Here is a 13,881-nt window from a genome sequence, read left to right on the forward strand (position 1 = left end):
ATTAGTTCAACCATTGTGGAAGACAGTGTGGCAATTCCTCAAGGATCTAGAACTAGAAATACCATTTGACCCAGCAATCCCATTACTGGGTATATACCCAAAGGATTATAAATCATGCTACTATAAAGACACATGTACCTGTATGTTTATTGTGGCACTGTTCACAAATACTTAGAACCAACCCAAATGTCCATCAGTGATAGACTGGGTAAAGAAAATGTGGCATATATATACCACAGAATACTATGCAGCCATAAAAAAGGATGAGTTCATGTCCTTTGCAGGAACATGGATGAAGCTGGAAACCATCATTCTCAGCAAACCAACACAAGAACAGAAAACCAAACACTGCATGTTCTCACTCATTAGTGGGAGTTGAACAATGAGAACACATGGACACAGGGAGGAGAACGTCACACACTGGGGCCTGTCAGGAGGTGGAGGGCTAGGGGAGGGATAGCATTTGGAGAAATACCTAATGTAGGGGACAGGTTGATGGGTGCAGCAAACCACCATGGCACATGTATATCTATGTAACAAAACTGCACGCTCTGCACATGTACTTCATACTTATAGTATAATTTTAAAAAAGAAAAGAAAAGAAAAAGAAAATAGATAGATGGTTTCCTGGAATTGTAGGTAGAAGAAAAGAATTGACTGCAAAGGGGCCCAAAAGAATCTGTTATGGTAAGGGAAATTTTCTCTATCCTTATTGTGATGGCACTGGTGGTAGTGGTTACACAATCATATACATGTGTCAGAACTTAAACTGTACACTTACAAAGGGTAAGTTTTATTTTATGCTAATTATACATTAATAAATCTGACTAAAAAATAAAGTTGACTGGGACTAAATCTAATATGTAAGAATATTATCAATAAATTTACCAGCCTTCATCAAAGGTTGCAAAAAGTCCTGAATAAATGCCAAGATATAACATATTCATAAATAGGAAATCTCTGTCAAAAGGATGTCAATTCTTCTTCAAATCATTCTAAAGATTCAATATAATTTCAAGAAAAAAAAACATTACTTTCTTGTAATTTGGTAATTTCATTTTAAAATTAAGGTAAGTGAGGAAAGGACCAAAAATAAGATGATCCAGAAAAAGAAAGAAAAGTGGTGTGAGTGTGGATGAAGGCAGTGTACAGTAACTTGAATTTACAAATATACAAATATCAAATTCATTATAAAGCATTTGTAAGTAAAACAACACAAATGTAGACAAATAGATTAATGAAACACAATAAAGAGCCAGAAATAGACTCAAACATGTATAAAAATTAGGCAATGTGGTGGAGTTTGCTTTCTAAACTAGTTGTGTATAAACGACATTTAAAACAAATAGTATTTTACATGGAAAAAAACTGCTTAATATTTTACATTACATACAAAAATAAAATCCAGATGGATTAAATAACTAAATGTAAAGAAAATTTCTTGAACTCTTCAACAAAATTTTGGAGGACATTTTTTATGATCACAGTATCAGTTATATCTCTTAAAGCATGACACAAAAAGCACAATTCATGGAGGAAAAGATTGATAAACCTGACATGAAAATTTAAAACTTCTGTAATGATAAAGGACCCTATAAACAAAATAGAAAGCGAAGTAACATTATAGAAGCAGATATATGATATGTATATCTCAAAAATAATTAGTATCCAGAATATATAAATAAGTCTTACAAATCAGTAAGAAGAAGCAACTGAATAGAAAATTAAGCAAATGTGGGTGGCCCTGAGTGTCATGTTTGGAGGGATGTGGAAAGGAATGAAACAGGGGCTAGACACAAAGAAAGTTAAAGGTTATATATAATGTTTTATTTCTTTTATTTAAACATATCAGAAACCAAAACGACAAAATGCTAACAGTTGTTCACTCTAGTAGTATATATGTGGTTACTTGTTCATTGTTTTGAAAGACTCTCTGAGTTTCCCTTAAACTTCCAAAATAAAAAAAAGGGAAAAAAAAACAAGAAAATAACTTGTAAACTATAAATTTATAATAATAAACTTGAGCAAAGTAAAAAAAATAGAAGTTAAAATTATAAATACTAATTTTCTGCATAATCAATTAGCAGAAATAATGGTAGAAAGATTCCCTTCACAAAATTAAGAGCATAAAATAAATGTTACTGCTATCCATTCTATACAGATAAATCTAGGCTTAGAGAGGCTACACAGCTAGTAAGTAGAAGAGCTGAGGTAATAAAAATTATTTTAAAGCTACAACAATATTTAAACTTCGTAAATAGGACAAGAAGAGACAGACTAAAAGAAATGAAGAATAGATAAATTCCAAACAGTATCTACTATATATATTACAATTTGTATATATTGCAGATCAGTGTTAATGAATGAATTATTCAGTGTTTGGTGCTATGAAACAATTGGCAGGGAAAACAATTTAGAAAATTACCTCACACCACACAGCAAAATAAATTTCAGAGGGATTAAACATAAGCAATAAAAACTAAAACAAAATTCATTTAAGCACTTATCCAATTTTGAATGAGGAAGAAATTCTTAAACACGAATTCATCAGAAGAAATTACAAATGAAAAGATAAATATAATTACATAAAATTAAGATTAGTATGCATAAAAGTCTATTTAAAATGTAAACTTTTAAATTTAAACTTTTAAAATGTAAGTGGGAGAATATTTTCCCTACATTTGACAGAAAAAGGTCTAATGGGTCAACTAAATATACATTGCCCATAAAAATTGTAAAAAATGTAAGTTCTTAATGGAACATGTACAAAGATCAAAAATAGATGTTCATAGAAATGAAACAAAATTGATCAAAAAAGTATTCAATCTCATTATAATAAAAGAAACACATATTAAAACAGTAAGGTACCATTTTATCCCTATCATATTGGTAAATATTTTAAAAGAATGACAATAGCCAGCACTGTCATAAGTGTATGAGCAGTAATCAACAATCTTATATAGTGGAACACCTTCACATATATATGAAGAGCCTTTAAAAAAATAGTATCTTCAGACCCAGTAATGCCTTTCATAAAAACTCATCTTAATAATTCATTCAACAAACATTTACTAAGTATCCACAATATGTCAGACCTTATTGTAGGTTCTAGGGGATATAAGGGTGAAGAAAATGGAGAAAAAAATGCCCGTGCTTGAGGGACTTACACCCTAAAACAGGAATCCAGACAAATAGATGTAAGGTATCTAGTCTATTAGGTGATGACACAAGCCAAAGGTTTAAAAAAGTAAAGCAAGAAAGGGGAAGAGTAAGTGTTGGAAAAGATGGGTTTGCATTTTTATGTGAGATCGTTTAGAATTCAAATGTGACATTTGAATAAAGATCTAAAAAGGTGAGGTTCAAAGAAGCAAAAATAATTTAAATGATCAATATGTGATCTGTCATACAAGTATAGTAGAAATTGAAAACTGAAAAGTATACAGCTATTAAAAATTGTTTGAAGGCTGCTGAACGATGTGGGGAAATGCTAACAATATAATACCAATGAAAAAGTCAGATCAAAAGACTGGATTAAGAAAATGTGGCACATATACACCATGGAATACTATGCAGCCATAAAAAAGGATGAGTTCCTGTCCTTTGTAGGGACGTGGATGAAGCTGGAAACCATCATTCTCAGCAAACTATCGCAAGGACAAAAATACCAAACACCTCATGTTCTCACTCATAGGTGGGAATTGAACAATGAGAACACTTGGACACAGGAAGGGGAACATCACAGATTCCTTTTCATATTATCTCTGTATATATCCTATCAGTGTATCTCTCTGGAGAACCCTGATTACAACAATGACATTATAGAATAATCATGTAATATAGAATGAGGCAAACTTGAGTTTGACCTTGAACCTTGCCTCATTTTAGCTGTACCATAAGTTATGTATCTTCCGGGAGTCTTGGTTTCTTCATGTATAACATGAGTAAAATAATATTTACTTGACTGGTTTGCACCAAGAAACAAACAGGATAATATGTGCCAGGCACCTGGCACATCATAAAGTGCTCAACAAATGCACAGTAGATGCTGTCAGTGCCTGCCCTCAACTAGATCTCCTCACCCCTACCATTTCAGTGCACTCCAACCCAACTCCCAACCACCAGCATATGCATTTCCTTGCCTTTCTCCTTCTGCTGCAGCCTGCTTTCCCACCAAGAAGGCAGGCCTGAAATGCCAGGGAACAAATGCTCCCTGGGAGCAGCCCTTGGCAACTAACTATAAGGGCCAGTATGTAAAGACCCTGCTCCCTCGATGCCTGAGTGGGATGGCTTTGAGCTGTATGGTTTACACTGTTCCCAGAGGTTCTCCACTGGGACTAAGCACCAGTCCTCCACACTGATGGCTGGCTTGTGAAATGCCCTTTCTTGGCTGTGTTGCTTCTCTGTCACTCTTCTTCATGCTTCTCCCCATGATCCCTCTTTACCTCCTAAACTACAGTAGTCCTCCTTACGGAGATATGTTCTGAGAACCCCAGTGGATGCCTGAAACTGCAAATAGTACCAAACCCTATATATACTGTATTTTTTCCTATACAGACATATCTATAATTAGGCACAATAAGAGATTAACAACAATTACTTCTAATAAAATAAAACAATTATAACAATAAAAAAAAGAAAAAGGTCAAAAATAGTACATATAAGATGTGATTCCAATTACATAAACACAGAAACACATCTGAAAGGAAATACAGCAAGTTATCTCTGGACTAGGGATTTAGAGGTGATTGTTTTTTTAAAAAAAAAAAGTCTCCTCATTTTCAAAATTTTCTGTAATGAGGTTGTTTTACTTTTATAATCAGGAAAAAACAATTTGATGGTAGATATTACAATCTTAAGGTATATTAGAAAATATACACAATTTTTTAAATGGAAGTGCTAGCCATTCATGCTTAAAGTACTGGGTCCCATTTTGGACATCATACATTAAGAGGGATACTGAAGATGGAAGTGTCTACTGTAGAAATTTCTCAAAATATGTATCACATAAGCTCAAGAACTAGCAATATATAGACTGAAGAAAAGATGAGAAGAAGAACAACAATGGTTAAACATTTGAATGGCCATTATGAAGAAGGGGAACGGCAATTATACAGTATTGCTGTTGCTCCAAGGTGCAAGACCAATAGGTTGAATTCAGAAGACAGATTGCAGGTCAGTATGAAGAATAACTTGCTAACAACCAAGCTGTCTATTATCTGGTGATGTTAAGCAACCTTTCCTGAAACCATTCACACTGAAAATAGATGACCATATGTACTGGGTGATAAGACTGCCATTACATGATTGTTAAGGGCCCTGCCATTTCTGAGCTCCTCTTGTACTATTTTGAAAAGATATTTTATACTATGGTCACTTACATAATTCCATCTCCATCCACCTCCCCTTCCCTTCAAAAATATATATAATACTTGCGTTTTTTAAAAAATCAGTTTTTAAAGAGAAAAGTACCCTTCAAAATATATGTCCTGGAGATTTTTATTCCCCCTTCTGTGTATATTCAGCAGACATATTTTGTGCAGACATCAATATGTTTAAAATCATGCTTTTAAGTATAAAAATGCTTTTATATTACCAACCAGTGTTTCCCTTCACATATATCTTCCCCCCAGGAAGAGACTACCTGGACCATTACATTTCAGAATGAGATAATCACCTTGCACGTATTTTTTTGTTTTTGTTTTTGTTTTTTTTTTGGGGAGGGGGGACGGAGTCTCGCTCTGTCACCCAGACTGGAGTGCAGAGTCGCAATCTCGGCTCACTGCAAGCTCCGCCTCCTGGGTTCACGCCATTCTCCTGCCACAGCCTCCCGAGTATCTGGGACTACTGGCGCCCGCCAGCACACCCGGCTAATTTTTTGTATTTTTAGTAGAGACGGGGTTTCACTGTGTTAGCCAGGGTGGTCTCGATCTTCTGACCTCGTGATCCTCCTGCCTCGGCCTCCCAAAGTGCTAGGATTACAGGCGTGAGCCACTGCGCCCGGCCACCTTGCACGTATTTAACAGTATCATGCCCCATCTTATTCTCAGTGACTTTAGTTTATTTCAAAACAGCAGTAATAGAAATATCACCTAATATCCAACTTTACTATATGTTTTACAATATAGTCAGTTCTTTCCTTAACTTTGAGGACAGTTCACAATTTCGGTCACCTCAGGAATAAAACAAGGAAGGTGTATTTCAACGACCTCTTCTAAAGTCTGTGAATACTTCCACCAAAATTATCAACCTTCAGAATTCTGTATAAAGTTATTAGTGTCGCTTATATAAGTGACCGAACCTGAGCTACCTGCACAGAACCGTGATAACACAATATAGAGCAGAACATGAACTATAGAACCTCACAGCTTGGAGGGTCTTTGTAAATATCTTAATAGATTCATGTCAGTCACCCTGTTCAAAACCCTTTTCCAAATCTCCCCCCACATTATTTTACAGATATGGAAACAGGCTCAAACAAGACAAGTGATATGTCAAAACAAACCGAGTATCCAAGTCAGGACTAGGCTATCAGAAATCCCATTTTAAGAGGGATTTTTAATATCAAATTCTTCATACTTTTTATCAAGTGCCTCTTCCTATAAATTGCTGAATTGAGAGAGTTGGAGGACCTGGGAAAGGCACTGGGTCTTTGTGAGTTTCAGTTAAGCCACACGACATATAACCTAGTTTTTAAGTAAGTCACTGCTCCTGTGGACATGAGCCTGGAGGGACCCTTACCTTCCCTTACTGTTGCAGCACAATCATCTGCCATACATTTGCAAAATGGGTATGCATCATCCAGCTGAAGTGTTGGTAAGCACTGTGACCATCAGAGTGGGAAGGACTGTTATAAACCAGATATCATTTATCACTACTCAACTCTGTTGTGAAGTTTAATAATGGTGACCACACCTTTCTTCTTGAAGTGGTACATTTTCCTCTACATATGAATCACAATTTATGACTATGTAGTTCAGTAGTTTGTCAAATAATGTCTATCTCACTACCTAAACCATGAGCCCAGGATGGCAACAACTTTGTCTGTTTTGCTCACCATTATATTCTCCATGCCTAATAAATGGTATGTATGCAATAAATAAATTAGAAGGTGCCTCTCCTCTCTTAGCACCTTCAAAACATACTCTTCTAATTTTCCTTCCATATCTCTGACTTTTTCTCCTTTGTAGCCTTCACATAAGGGTCATCGTTTTCCCCCATATCCTAAAAAAAAAAAAAAAAAAACACAACGCATTCTTCAAAGTACCACCCCTGAATCTCTTTTATTCTATTTCAAGTATTGAGAGGCAATGACTCTCAAATCACTCTCTCCAATTGACTTCTTTCCAGAGTTCCAATCCCATATTTTCAAATGTGCTCAGTACCTTTTACTGGGCTACAACAATATTACTACTTGTGTGGCCCCAGGCAAATTAAGTCACTCACCCTGTCAAGATGGGTTTGCTCATCCCTAAAATGAGGGAGTTGCATCTCTTTTACATATAAAGTCCTAATTCTCCCATCTAGCATTCAATATGATTTATAGTCAAGCCCTCCACCTATCTTGCCAAACACATCTCACGTAAGTATTTCTGCATACACTTTACTCCAACACAACTAGCCTCTGAATAGAATACCTTTCCCATCCCCTAATTCTGCATACTCAAAGTTTGTCTAATCTTCAAAGCTCATTTCAAATGCCACTTCCAGGAAGGTGTCTTTGATCTCCTGAAAGCCCTTTGCTTCCCTTTTATGGGTGTAGATCTCATCTCCTAATACTATAGTTGTTTGTATACTTCTTCTCTTTCCTACTTGACTGTGTCATCTTGGAGGTCAGAGGCTATTCCTAAATAATCCTGTATCTCCCACATTACCTTTGGTTCATCGTAGGTACTTAGTAACCTCATACTGAACAGATTCCATTAAGCCATGTCAGTTACCCTGCTCAAAGCCCTTTAATCAGTCCCACTCTTTCTAGAATAAAGACCAACAGCCTTATAATGGTCCACTCCAGCAATCCCTTCAAAATAAAATTGAGATACCAAGTAACTCTCTGAAGTAGTCAAGTTGGATTTCTATCCACTCTAAGAAATTTTTAAAATGGGATGAATCCTGTGTCCCCAATACAGAAGAAAGCCCAAATTACCTTTCTTTTATTGAATGTATGGCCCCACAACTAATGTCTAATGGTTCATTCATTTACTTAAAAAACATCTGTTAAGCACCTACTCTATGTCATACACTAGGCTAAAGGCTAACGGTATAATAAACTGAACTGATACAGCCCCTCACCCACTTGGAATACATAACTGAAAGTATAATTTGTATAAACTCTAAGGAAATTAAGAGTTTTAAGAAAAAACAAACATTTTATCTGTCACAACACATAAACAATGCAACTTTGTGTAAATGTTGAATTCTTCATTAAAGGAGATATTTAACTGTAGAGTAAAAGATCATCGAGAGGTGATTTAGAAATTAAAGCTGGGTGTAATTTGGGCCTCTTAAATTAGGTGGGCAGATAGCCTAGACCAGCGCACTCAAAATGTAGCCCGCCAATCAGTGCCTGTCTGTGAACTTTTATTACCAGACTGTAATGACCAAAGTACAGAAGTACTTAGAAAATATTACACTTAGAAAATATTACTTAGTACTTAGAAAATATTACTTAGAAATATTACTTAGAAAATAGTACTTAGAAAATATTACACTTAGAAAATATTACAGCAATTTGAAAAAATCATTTTATGTTTGTAGAATCTAATAATACAAATGTGGGCTTATCTTTCGTATGTCTTTTCTTTCATTTTCTAGCAATTCATGGTTAATTTATTTTATTAAATTAACAGTCTTCTGTGATGGATTAGGAAAAGACAAACAACAACAATAACAACAAAAAACATTTTCCTTCACTAGGGGAGTTTGACCAGTACTCTATTAGAGCTTTGCTACTTGAAGTGTGGTCAGTGGAACAGCAGTTTCAGGATCACCTAATATCTTGTTAAAATGCAAAATCCAAGGCCCCTGCCATAGACTCTCTGAATCACAATTTGCATTTTGAAAAGATTCCCAGGAGATATTTTTACACATTAAAGTTTGAGAAACACTGGCCTAACGATTTCTGAAGCCTCTCATAACTCTGAAATCTTATATTTACTTTAGATAAAGAATTTCAGAGTTGAAAGACCCTTAGAGATACAGTCCACTTCAACATCTTATAGATGGAAAAACTGAGGCACATGGAGGGGAAGTCATATGTCCAAGATAATTGGCAAATCATCAGAGCTAGGAATGGAACCCAAATTTGCTAACAGCCAAGTCAGTGTTCCATTCTAGCAACCACATACTCACCCCTTTCCACCCAGTCCCTCTGTATTGTATCCCCTCAATGATGTAATTATTCCTGAGGTGTTTTCTGATAAAATAGTTTATTCTTCTACCTTCTGTATACTGTATGAACCTTGAACTACCACTACTTCAAATGTGCTTTTCTTTATTAAATTAGAAAATTTCATAATTTTCTTTACAAAAATTCCTGCCACTCAAATCTTCCCACATGCCTATTGTCTGGATGCCATATAGACATTCTGGGGGCTTTAGAAGGACCAGTACTAACCAATTTCTGGTCTTTAGGAATATGAAAGCGACCTTCCTTGCTCCCAACAGTCCAGTTGACACCAGATATCAAACTCATCCAAGGAAGAGAACATACACTATCAGGGCTGTTTTGGAAAACTCCGTAGGGTCAATTCGTGGCTAACAAACAAGTGGGCTATTAGGCCATATTAAAAATAGTCTAGGCCCCGCGTGGTGGCTCACGCCTGTAATCCCAGCACTTTGGGAGGCCAAGGCGGGCAGATCACGAGGTCAGGAGATCAGGACCATGACGAAACCCCGTCTCTACTAAAAACACCAAAAATTAGCTGGGCGCAGTGGTGAGCACCTATAGTCCCGTCTATTCGGGAGGCTGAGGCAGGAGAATGGCGTGAACCCGGGAGGCGGAGCTTGCACAAGCTGAGATCCGGCCACTGCGCTCCAGCCTGGGTGACAGAGCAAGACTCCATCTCAAAAAAAAAAAAAAAAAGAATAGTACAATTTCCAGCATAAAGTAAATGATAATCCTTTACTCTGTGGTCTTATTGGATCCAAGAGTTAAGAGGGAGGCATGATTGCTGTCTTCAACTAACTGAAGAACTATTATTAAGAAAAAGCAAATTTGTTCCAGACAGTCCCAAAGAACCAATGAATATAAGTTACTGGGAAACAGATTTTGGCTTATAATGGGGAATACTTTCTGACAATCACAGTTGCACAATGACACAAAGAGCCACGTAATGAGCTCTCTATCACTGCAGGGAGTTCAAATAGAAATCAGTCAACAAATTGGATGCTTAGGATAAATTCAAGAACTGAGTAGAGAAATAAAGCTTAATGACTGACCTTTTGGGCTCCCTCCAGTTCCAAGGTTTTAGTATTCTAAAATTTTCAGCACAGAATAACTCCAAATGCTCAGGAAATTAGAATAAGGTCTGTTTTTTAAAGGCGCAGTTTGGAGCATGTTGGGTGGATGAGGCTATAAAAAGTGAAGTACTATTTTCAAGGAAAGCAAACTGACCAATGAAAGTCTTTCGTGCAGCCCCTTCCAGAAATCCAGGTGAAGCCTGGCTCCAGGCTAAGTTCCTGTTACTCTACACAAAAGCTAGGCCACTACTTTCCAAAAAATCTTGCCAAGCCACACTGTACCTATTGTATCTACACTTGCCTAACAAAGGTGCATAATTCTCCCCAAGAAGGCAGTAGTGCTTCATGGTTATGACCATGGATTCTGGAACCAGGTTGCCAGTGTTTTAATTTCCAACTGGGACATTTAATTGCTCTGCAATCTTGGACAAGTTACTTAACCTCTCTGTGCCTCAGTTTTGTCAGTAAACCAAAGATAATAATAGTGTCTGTTATTCAATGCACTATTCTGCCACAATAATTTAATGAAGTAATATACACTAAACAGTCCAGAATTCAAAATATACTACACACTAAATAATGTTAGCAATTAGTATTAGGAATGTCATAATTACTACCATAGGCACAGCAGTGTCACTCACTTAGAAAGCTCCCATCAAACAATTAGATCCCTTCCCCTACCAGTTCAGAGGGGCTATACTACAAGAGCCTCAATCAGTCTTTGCATAGCTCCAGACAACCAGAACTTGCTGACTCTCCATAAGCCAAACTATTCATGCTAGTAATCCTACCTCATCACCCTGCTTTTCATCAATCCAACAGCCACCCTTCCCCCAGTCCTCTTGCCCATGCCACCCGCAGCCACAGTCAGAGGAGCAGTAAACTGGGAGGCCAGTTCCAGACAAACCATCAGGTGTTTCCTCCCTTCCAAGGACACAGCTGGACTTAACATGATGCCTATGAGTGGGATGGGGTGGGGTATCTGAATCTCTGATCTAGGATGTCAACTCAACTACCTGGAATTGAGGGTGGGCAAGCAATGGAGCTTCTCTCAGGGAAACAAGGCAAACCTCCCAAGTTTGTGGAGGAAGTCAGGCCCAACCCCACAGCGAGCCCCTTAAAGGAAGGGGGGAGGGCTCAATCTGCTTTAAAGGAAGCAGTTATTTACAACTTTCTACTCACTTGCATGTGGGGGAGGTAATGGGGAGATGGGGAAAGAGGCTGCAAGGTACCCTCCTTCTTTATTTCCAGCAGTGAGAAGCAGCTGCGGAGAAAGAGTTAAAGAAGGGAGAAAGCTCCAGCCATTACTCCATCCCTGGTGCCTAGAGCTGTCTGGGGGGTCATGACAGTGCTGTCTGCTTTGGCTAGGGGCCACTCCGTGGCTTTCTGCAGCAGCTGCTGGGGCCCCCCAAGCAATTTGCAAGGTCAGTGCTGACCTGCTTCCAAAGAGGAACAAAACAATTCACTGACAATGAAGCAAATCACGCACATACCACATCGCAACCCCCCTTCCTCAAATCGGGTTTTACCTCAGTGTCTCCCTGCTCAGATGCCGCCTCTGGGCTTCCACCAGCCCCACTGGGGAACCCAGGATAGCATCACAGCTGCAAAGCATGCCTCGCCTCCCGGCCAACCCAAGGAGACTCTCGGTACGGGGGAGAGATGCTATCGCTAAAAGAGACCTGAGCTTGGGGGAGGGGGAAGAAGGAACATCAATGTTTCTTACCGAGCTCTACAGTCTGAGCGGAGAGGAGAGAAGGATGAATGAACTGAAACAAGTTGGAGGTTGAGCCCTGACAGAGCTCGGCTTCTGGCTTCTTCTTCTCTCTCTGGGTCTCTCTCCTGGTCCCTCTCTCGGTCTGTCTCTCTGGTTTGCTCGCTAGCTTGCGCGCGCTCGCTCTCGCTCTCTCTCTCTCTCTCTCTCTCTCTCTCTCTCTCTCTCTCTCTCTCAATCTGCCTCCCTCCCTCTCTGTCAGTTTCTCCCTCCCCTCCTCCCCTCCCCTTCTCCCCTCCCCCTTTGCTGGCTTTAGGTTCACCACTGGTGCTTAGCACGCGGCTGTGCTGGGGCTGTGAATACAGCACTTGCAAGGCTTTAGATGTGGTTGTTTTACGAAATACTAAAGTAGTATTTTATTCCTTAAAGCATCCAACAGAGAAATAGAGGGAAGCCCAGAGAGAAAGGGAGGAGCAGAGGAAGCAAAGGGAAGAGAAAGAGAGCAAAAGGGTAAGAGAGAATAGGAGGATAAAGGAAGTATGGGTTACTGTAGCTGATGTGTGATGCTTACTTGCTGCTCCAAGACTGAAGAGAGCTTCCTCTTTTTTCTCTCTGTCTCCTTTACATCCCTATGGGCGTGCCTTCTAACCCAGGCTCCAAATAAAGGTTTGACAATCCTGTCTGTTCAGATTCCATCTCTGGGGGCAATAATGAGCTAGAAAAATGTACATCAAAGGGGTTGTCATTCATACTCCACTAAGAAGAAAGAGTTCCGCCACATTGATCCCCTATTGACCTAACTTCCACCCCCACCCTCAACCAAGTAGAAGTGCAGACCCAATTCAAAACTGTCAGCTCTAGCTTCCCTGTAGGCAAGACAGACAAGCAGCAGAACCACAATGCTTTCTTTTCAAAAATTCCAAAGGGAATATAGATGTATGTAATTGTGTGAGCCTATACATGAGTTTGCACAAGGGCTAAGATGGGGAAAAGGAGAATTATTGACTCAAAGTATAAAAGAATTATATTCCCATTGGGTCAAAAGAAAAAAAGCAACCTAGGCAAAGCACAGTAACAATGTAGTGTAGGGTGGGAAAAGACCTAGGCTAAAAATAAAATAAAGGAACTTGAGTTTGAGTTCTGCCTCTGAAAATTGCTGTGTTGCTTTCAACGAGTTCTTCAGTCTGGCCCTCAATATCCTCAATGACCAAATGAGTGGTAATGGAAATAAATGATCTTAAAAGACCCTTTCAGAACTAACAGTCTAGGAATCTAAAGACAGGAAAATTCCAGGTGAAGGAGAAGTTGGCCCTTAGAAAATAAAAAATAAACTACCAAATTTCAAAAGTTCTCCAAAGGTGAATCCCCAAATGGGACTCCAAATCACATTTATTCAACATTCCATCTTTCGTGTTTCAGGGATAATACCAATATAAGCACATGAGTAAAGAGCTGTTCCTATCAAAGAATTCAGCATCTGCTTACATATAATGATTAGTATAAAAGTTGTCTTAGTCAAACTCCTCATGTTGTGATTTCTAGTCCTTTTAGAAAAATTCAGAGGGCATCTAATTCAAAGTGAGTTATATAGTGTGTTTAAGTATACTAGTGTCAATATATATACAGTGACTGGGACATAATAGGCATTTACAATGTTGCCTATAGTGTGCCATTTCTATTTAAACTACTATCCTGTTGGGTTTTTTGTT

The 13,881-nt window shown here is 38.2% G+C and overlaps 1 protein-coding gene across 4 annotated transcripts in view; it reads right to left on the reverse strand.

Annotated features, from left to right (window-relative positions):
- Window positions 1-12,429, reverse strand: part of GABRA3 (gamma-aminobutyric acid type A receptor subunit alpha3) — a 289,983-nt gene extending 277,554 nt beyond the window's left edge. For 3 of the 4 annotated variants that reach the window (XM_045383325.3, XM_005594853.5, XM_074029263.1), the window contains exon 1: window positions 12,185-12,429. The gene's annotated coding sequence lies outside the window, so the exon portion shown is untranslated. Of the gene's footprint in view, window positions 1-11,987; window positions 12,125-12,184 lie in introns of those variants that run through there. The other variant, XM_005594854.5, reaches the window with a different exon arrangement.
- Between the last annotated feature and the right edge of the window lie 1,452 nt (window positions 12,430-13,881).

This window comes from Macaca fascicularis, chromosome X (genome assembly GCF_037993035.2).
Source record: "Macaca fascicularis isolate 582-1 chromosome X, T2T-MFA8v1.1".
Lineage (NCBI taxonomy): Eukaryota > Metazoa > Chordata > Mammalia > Primates > Cercopithecidae > Macaca > Macaca fascicularis.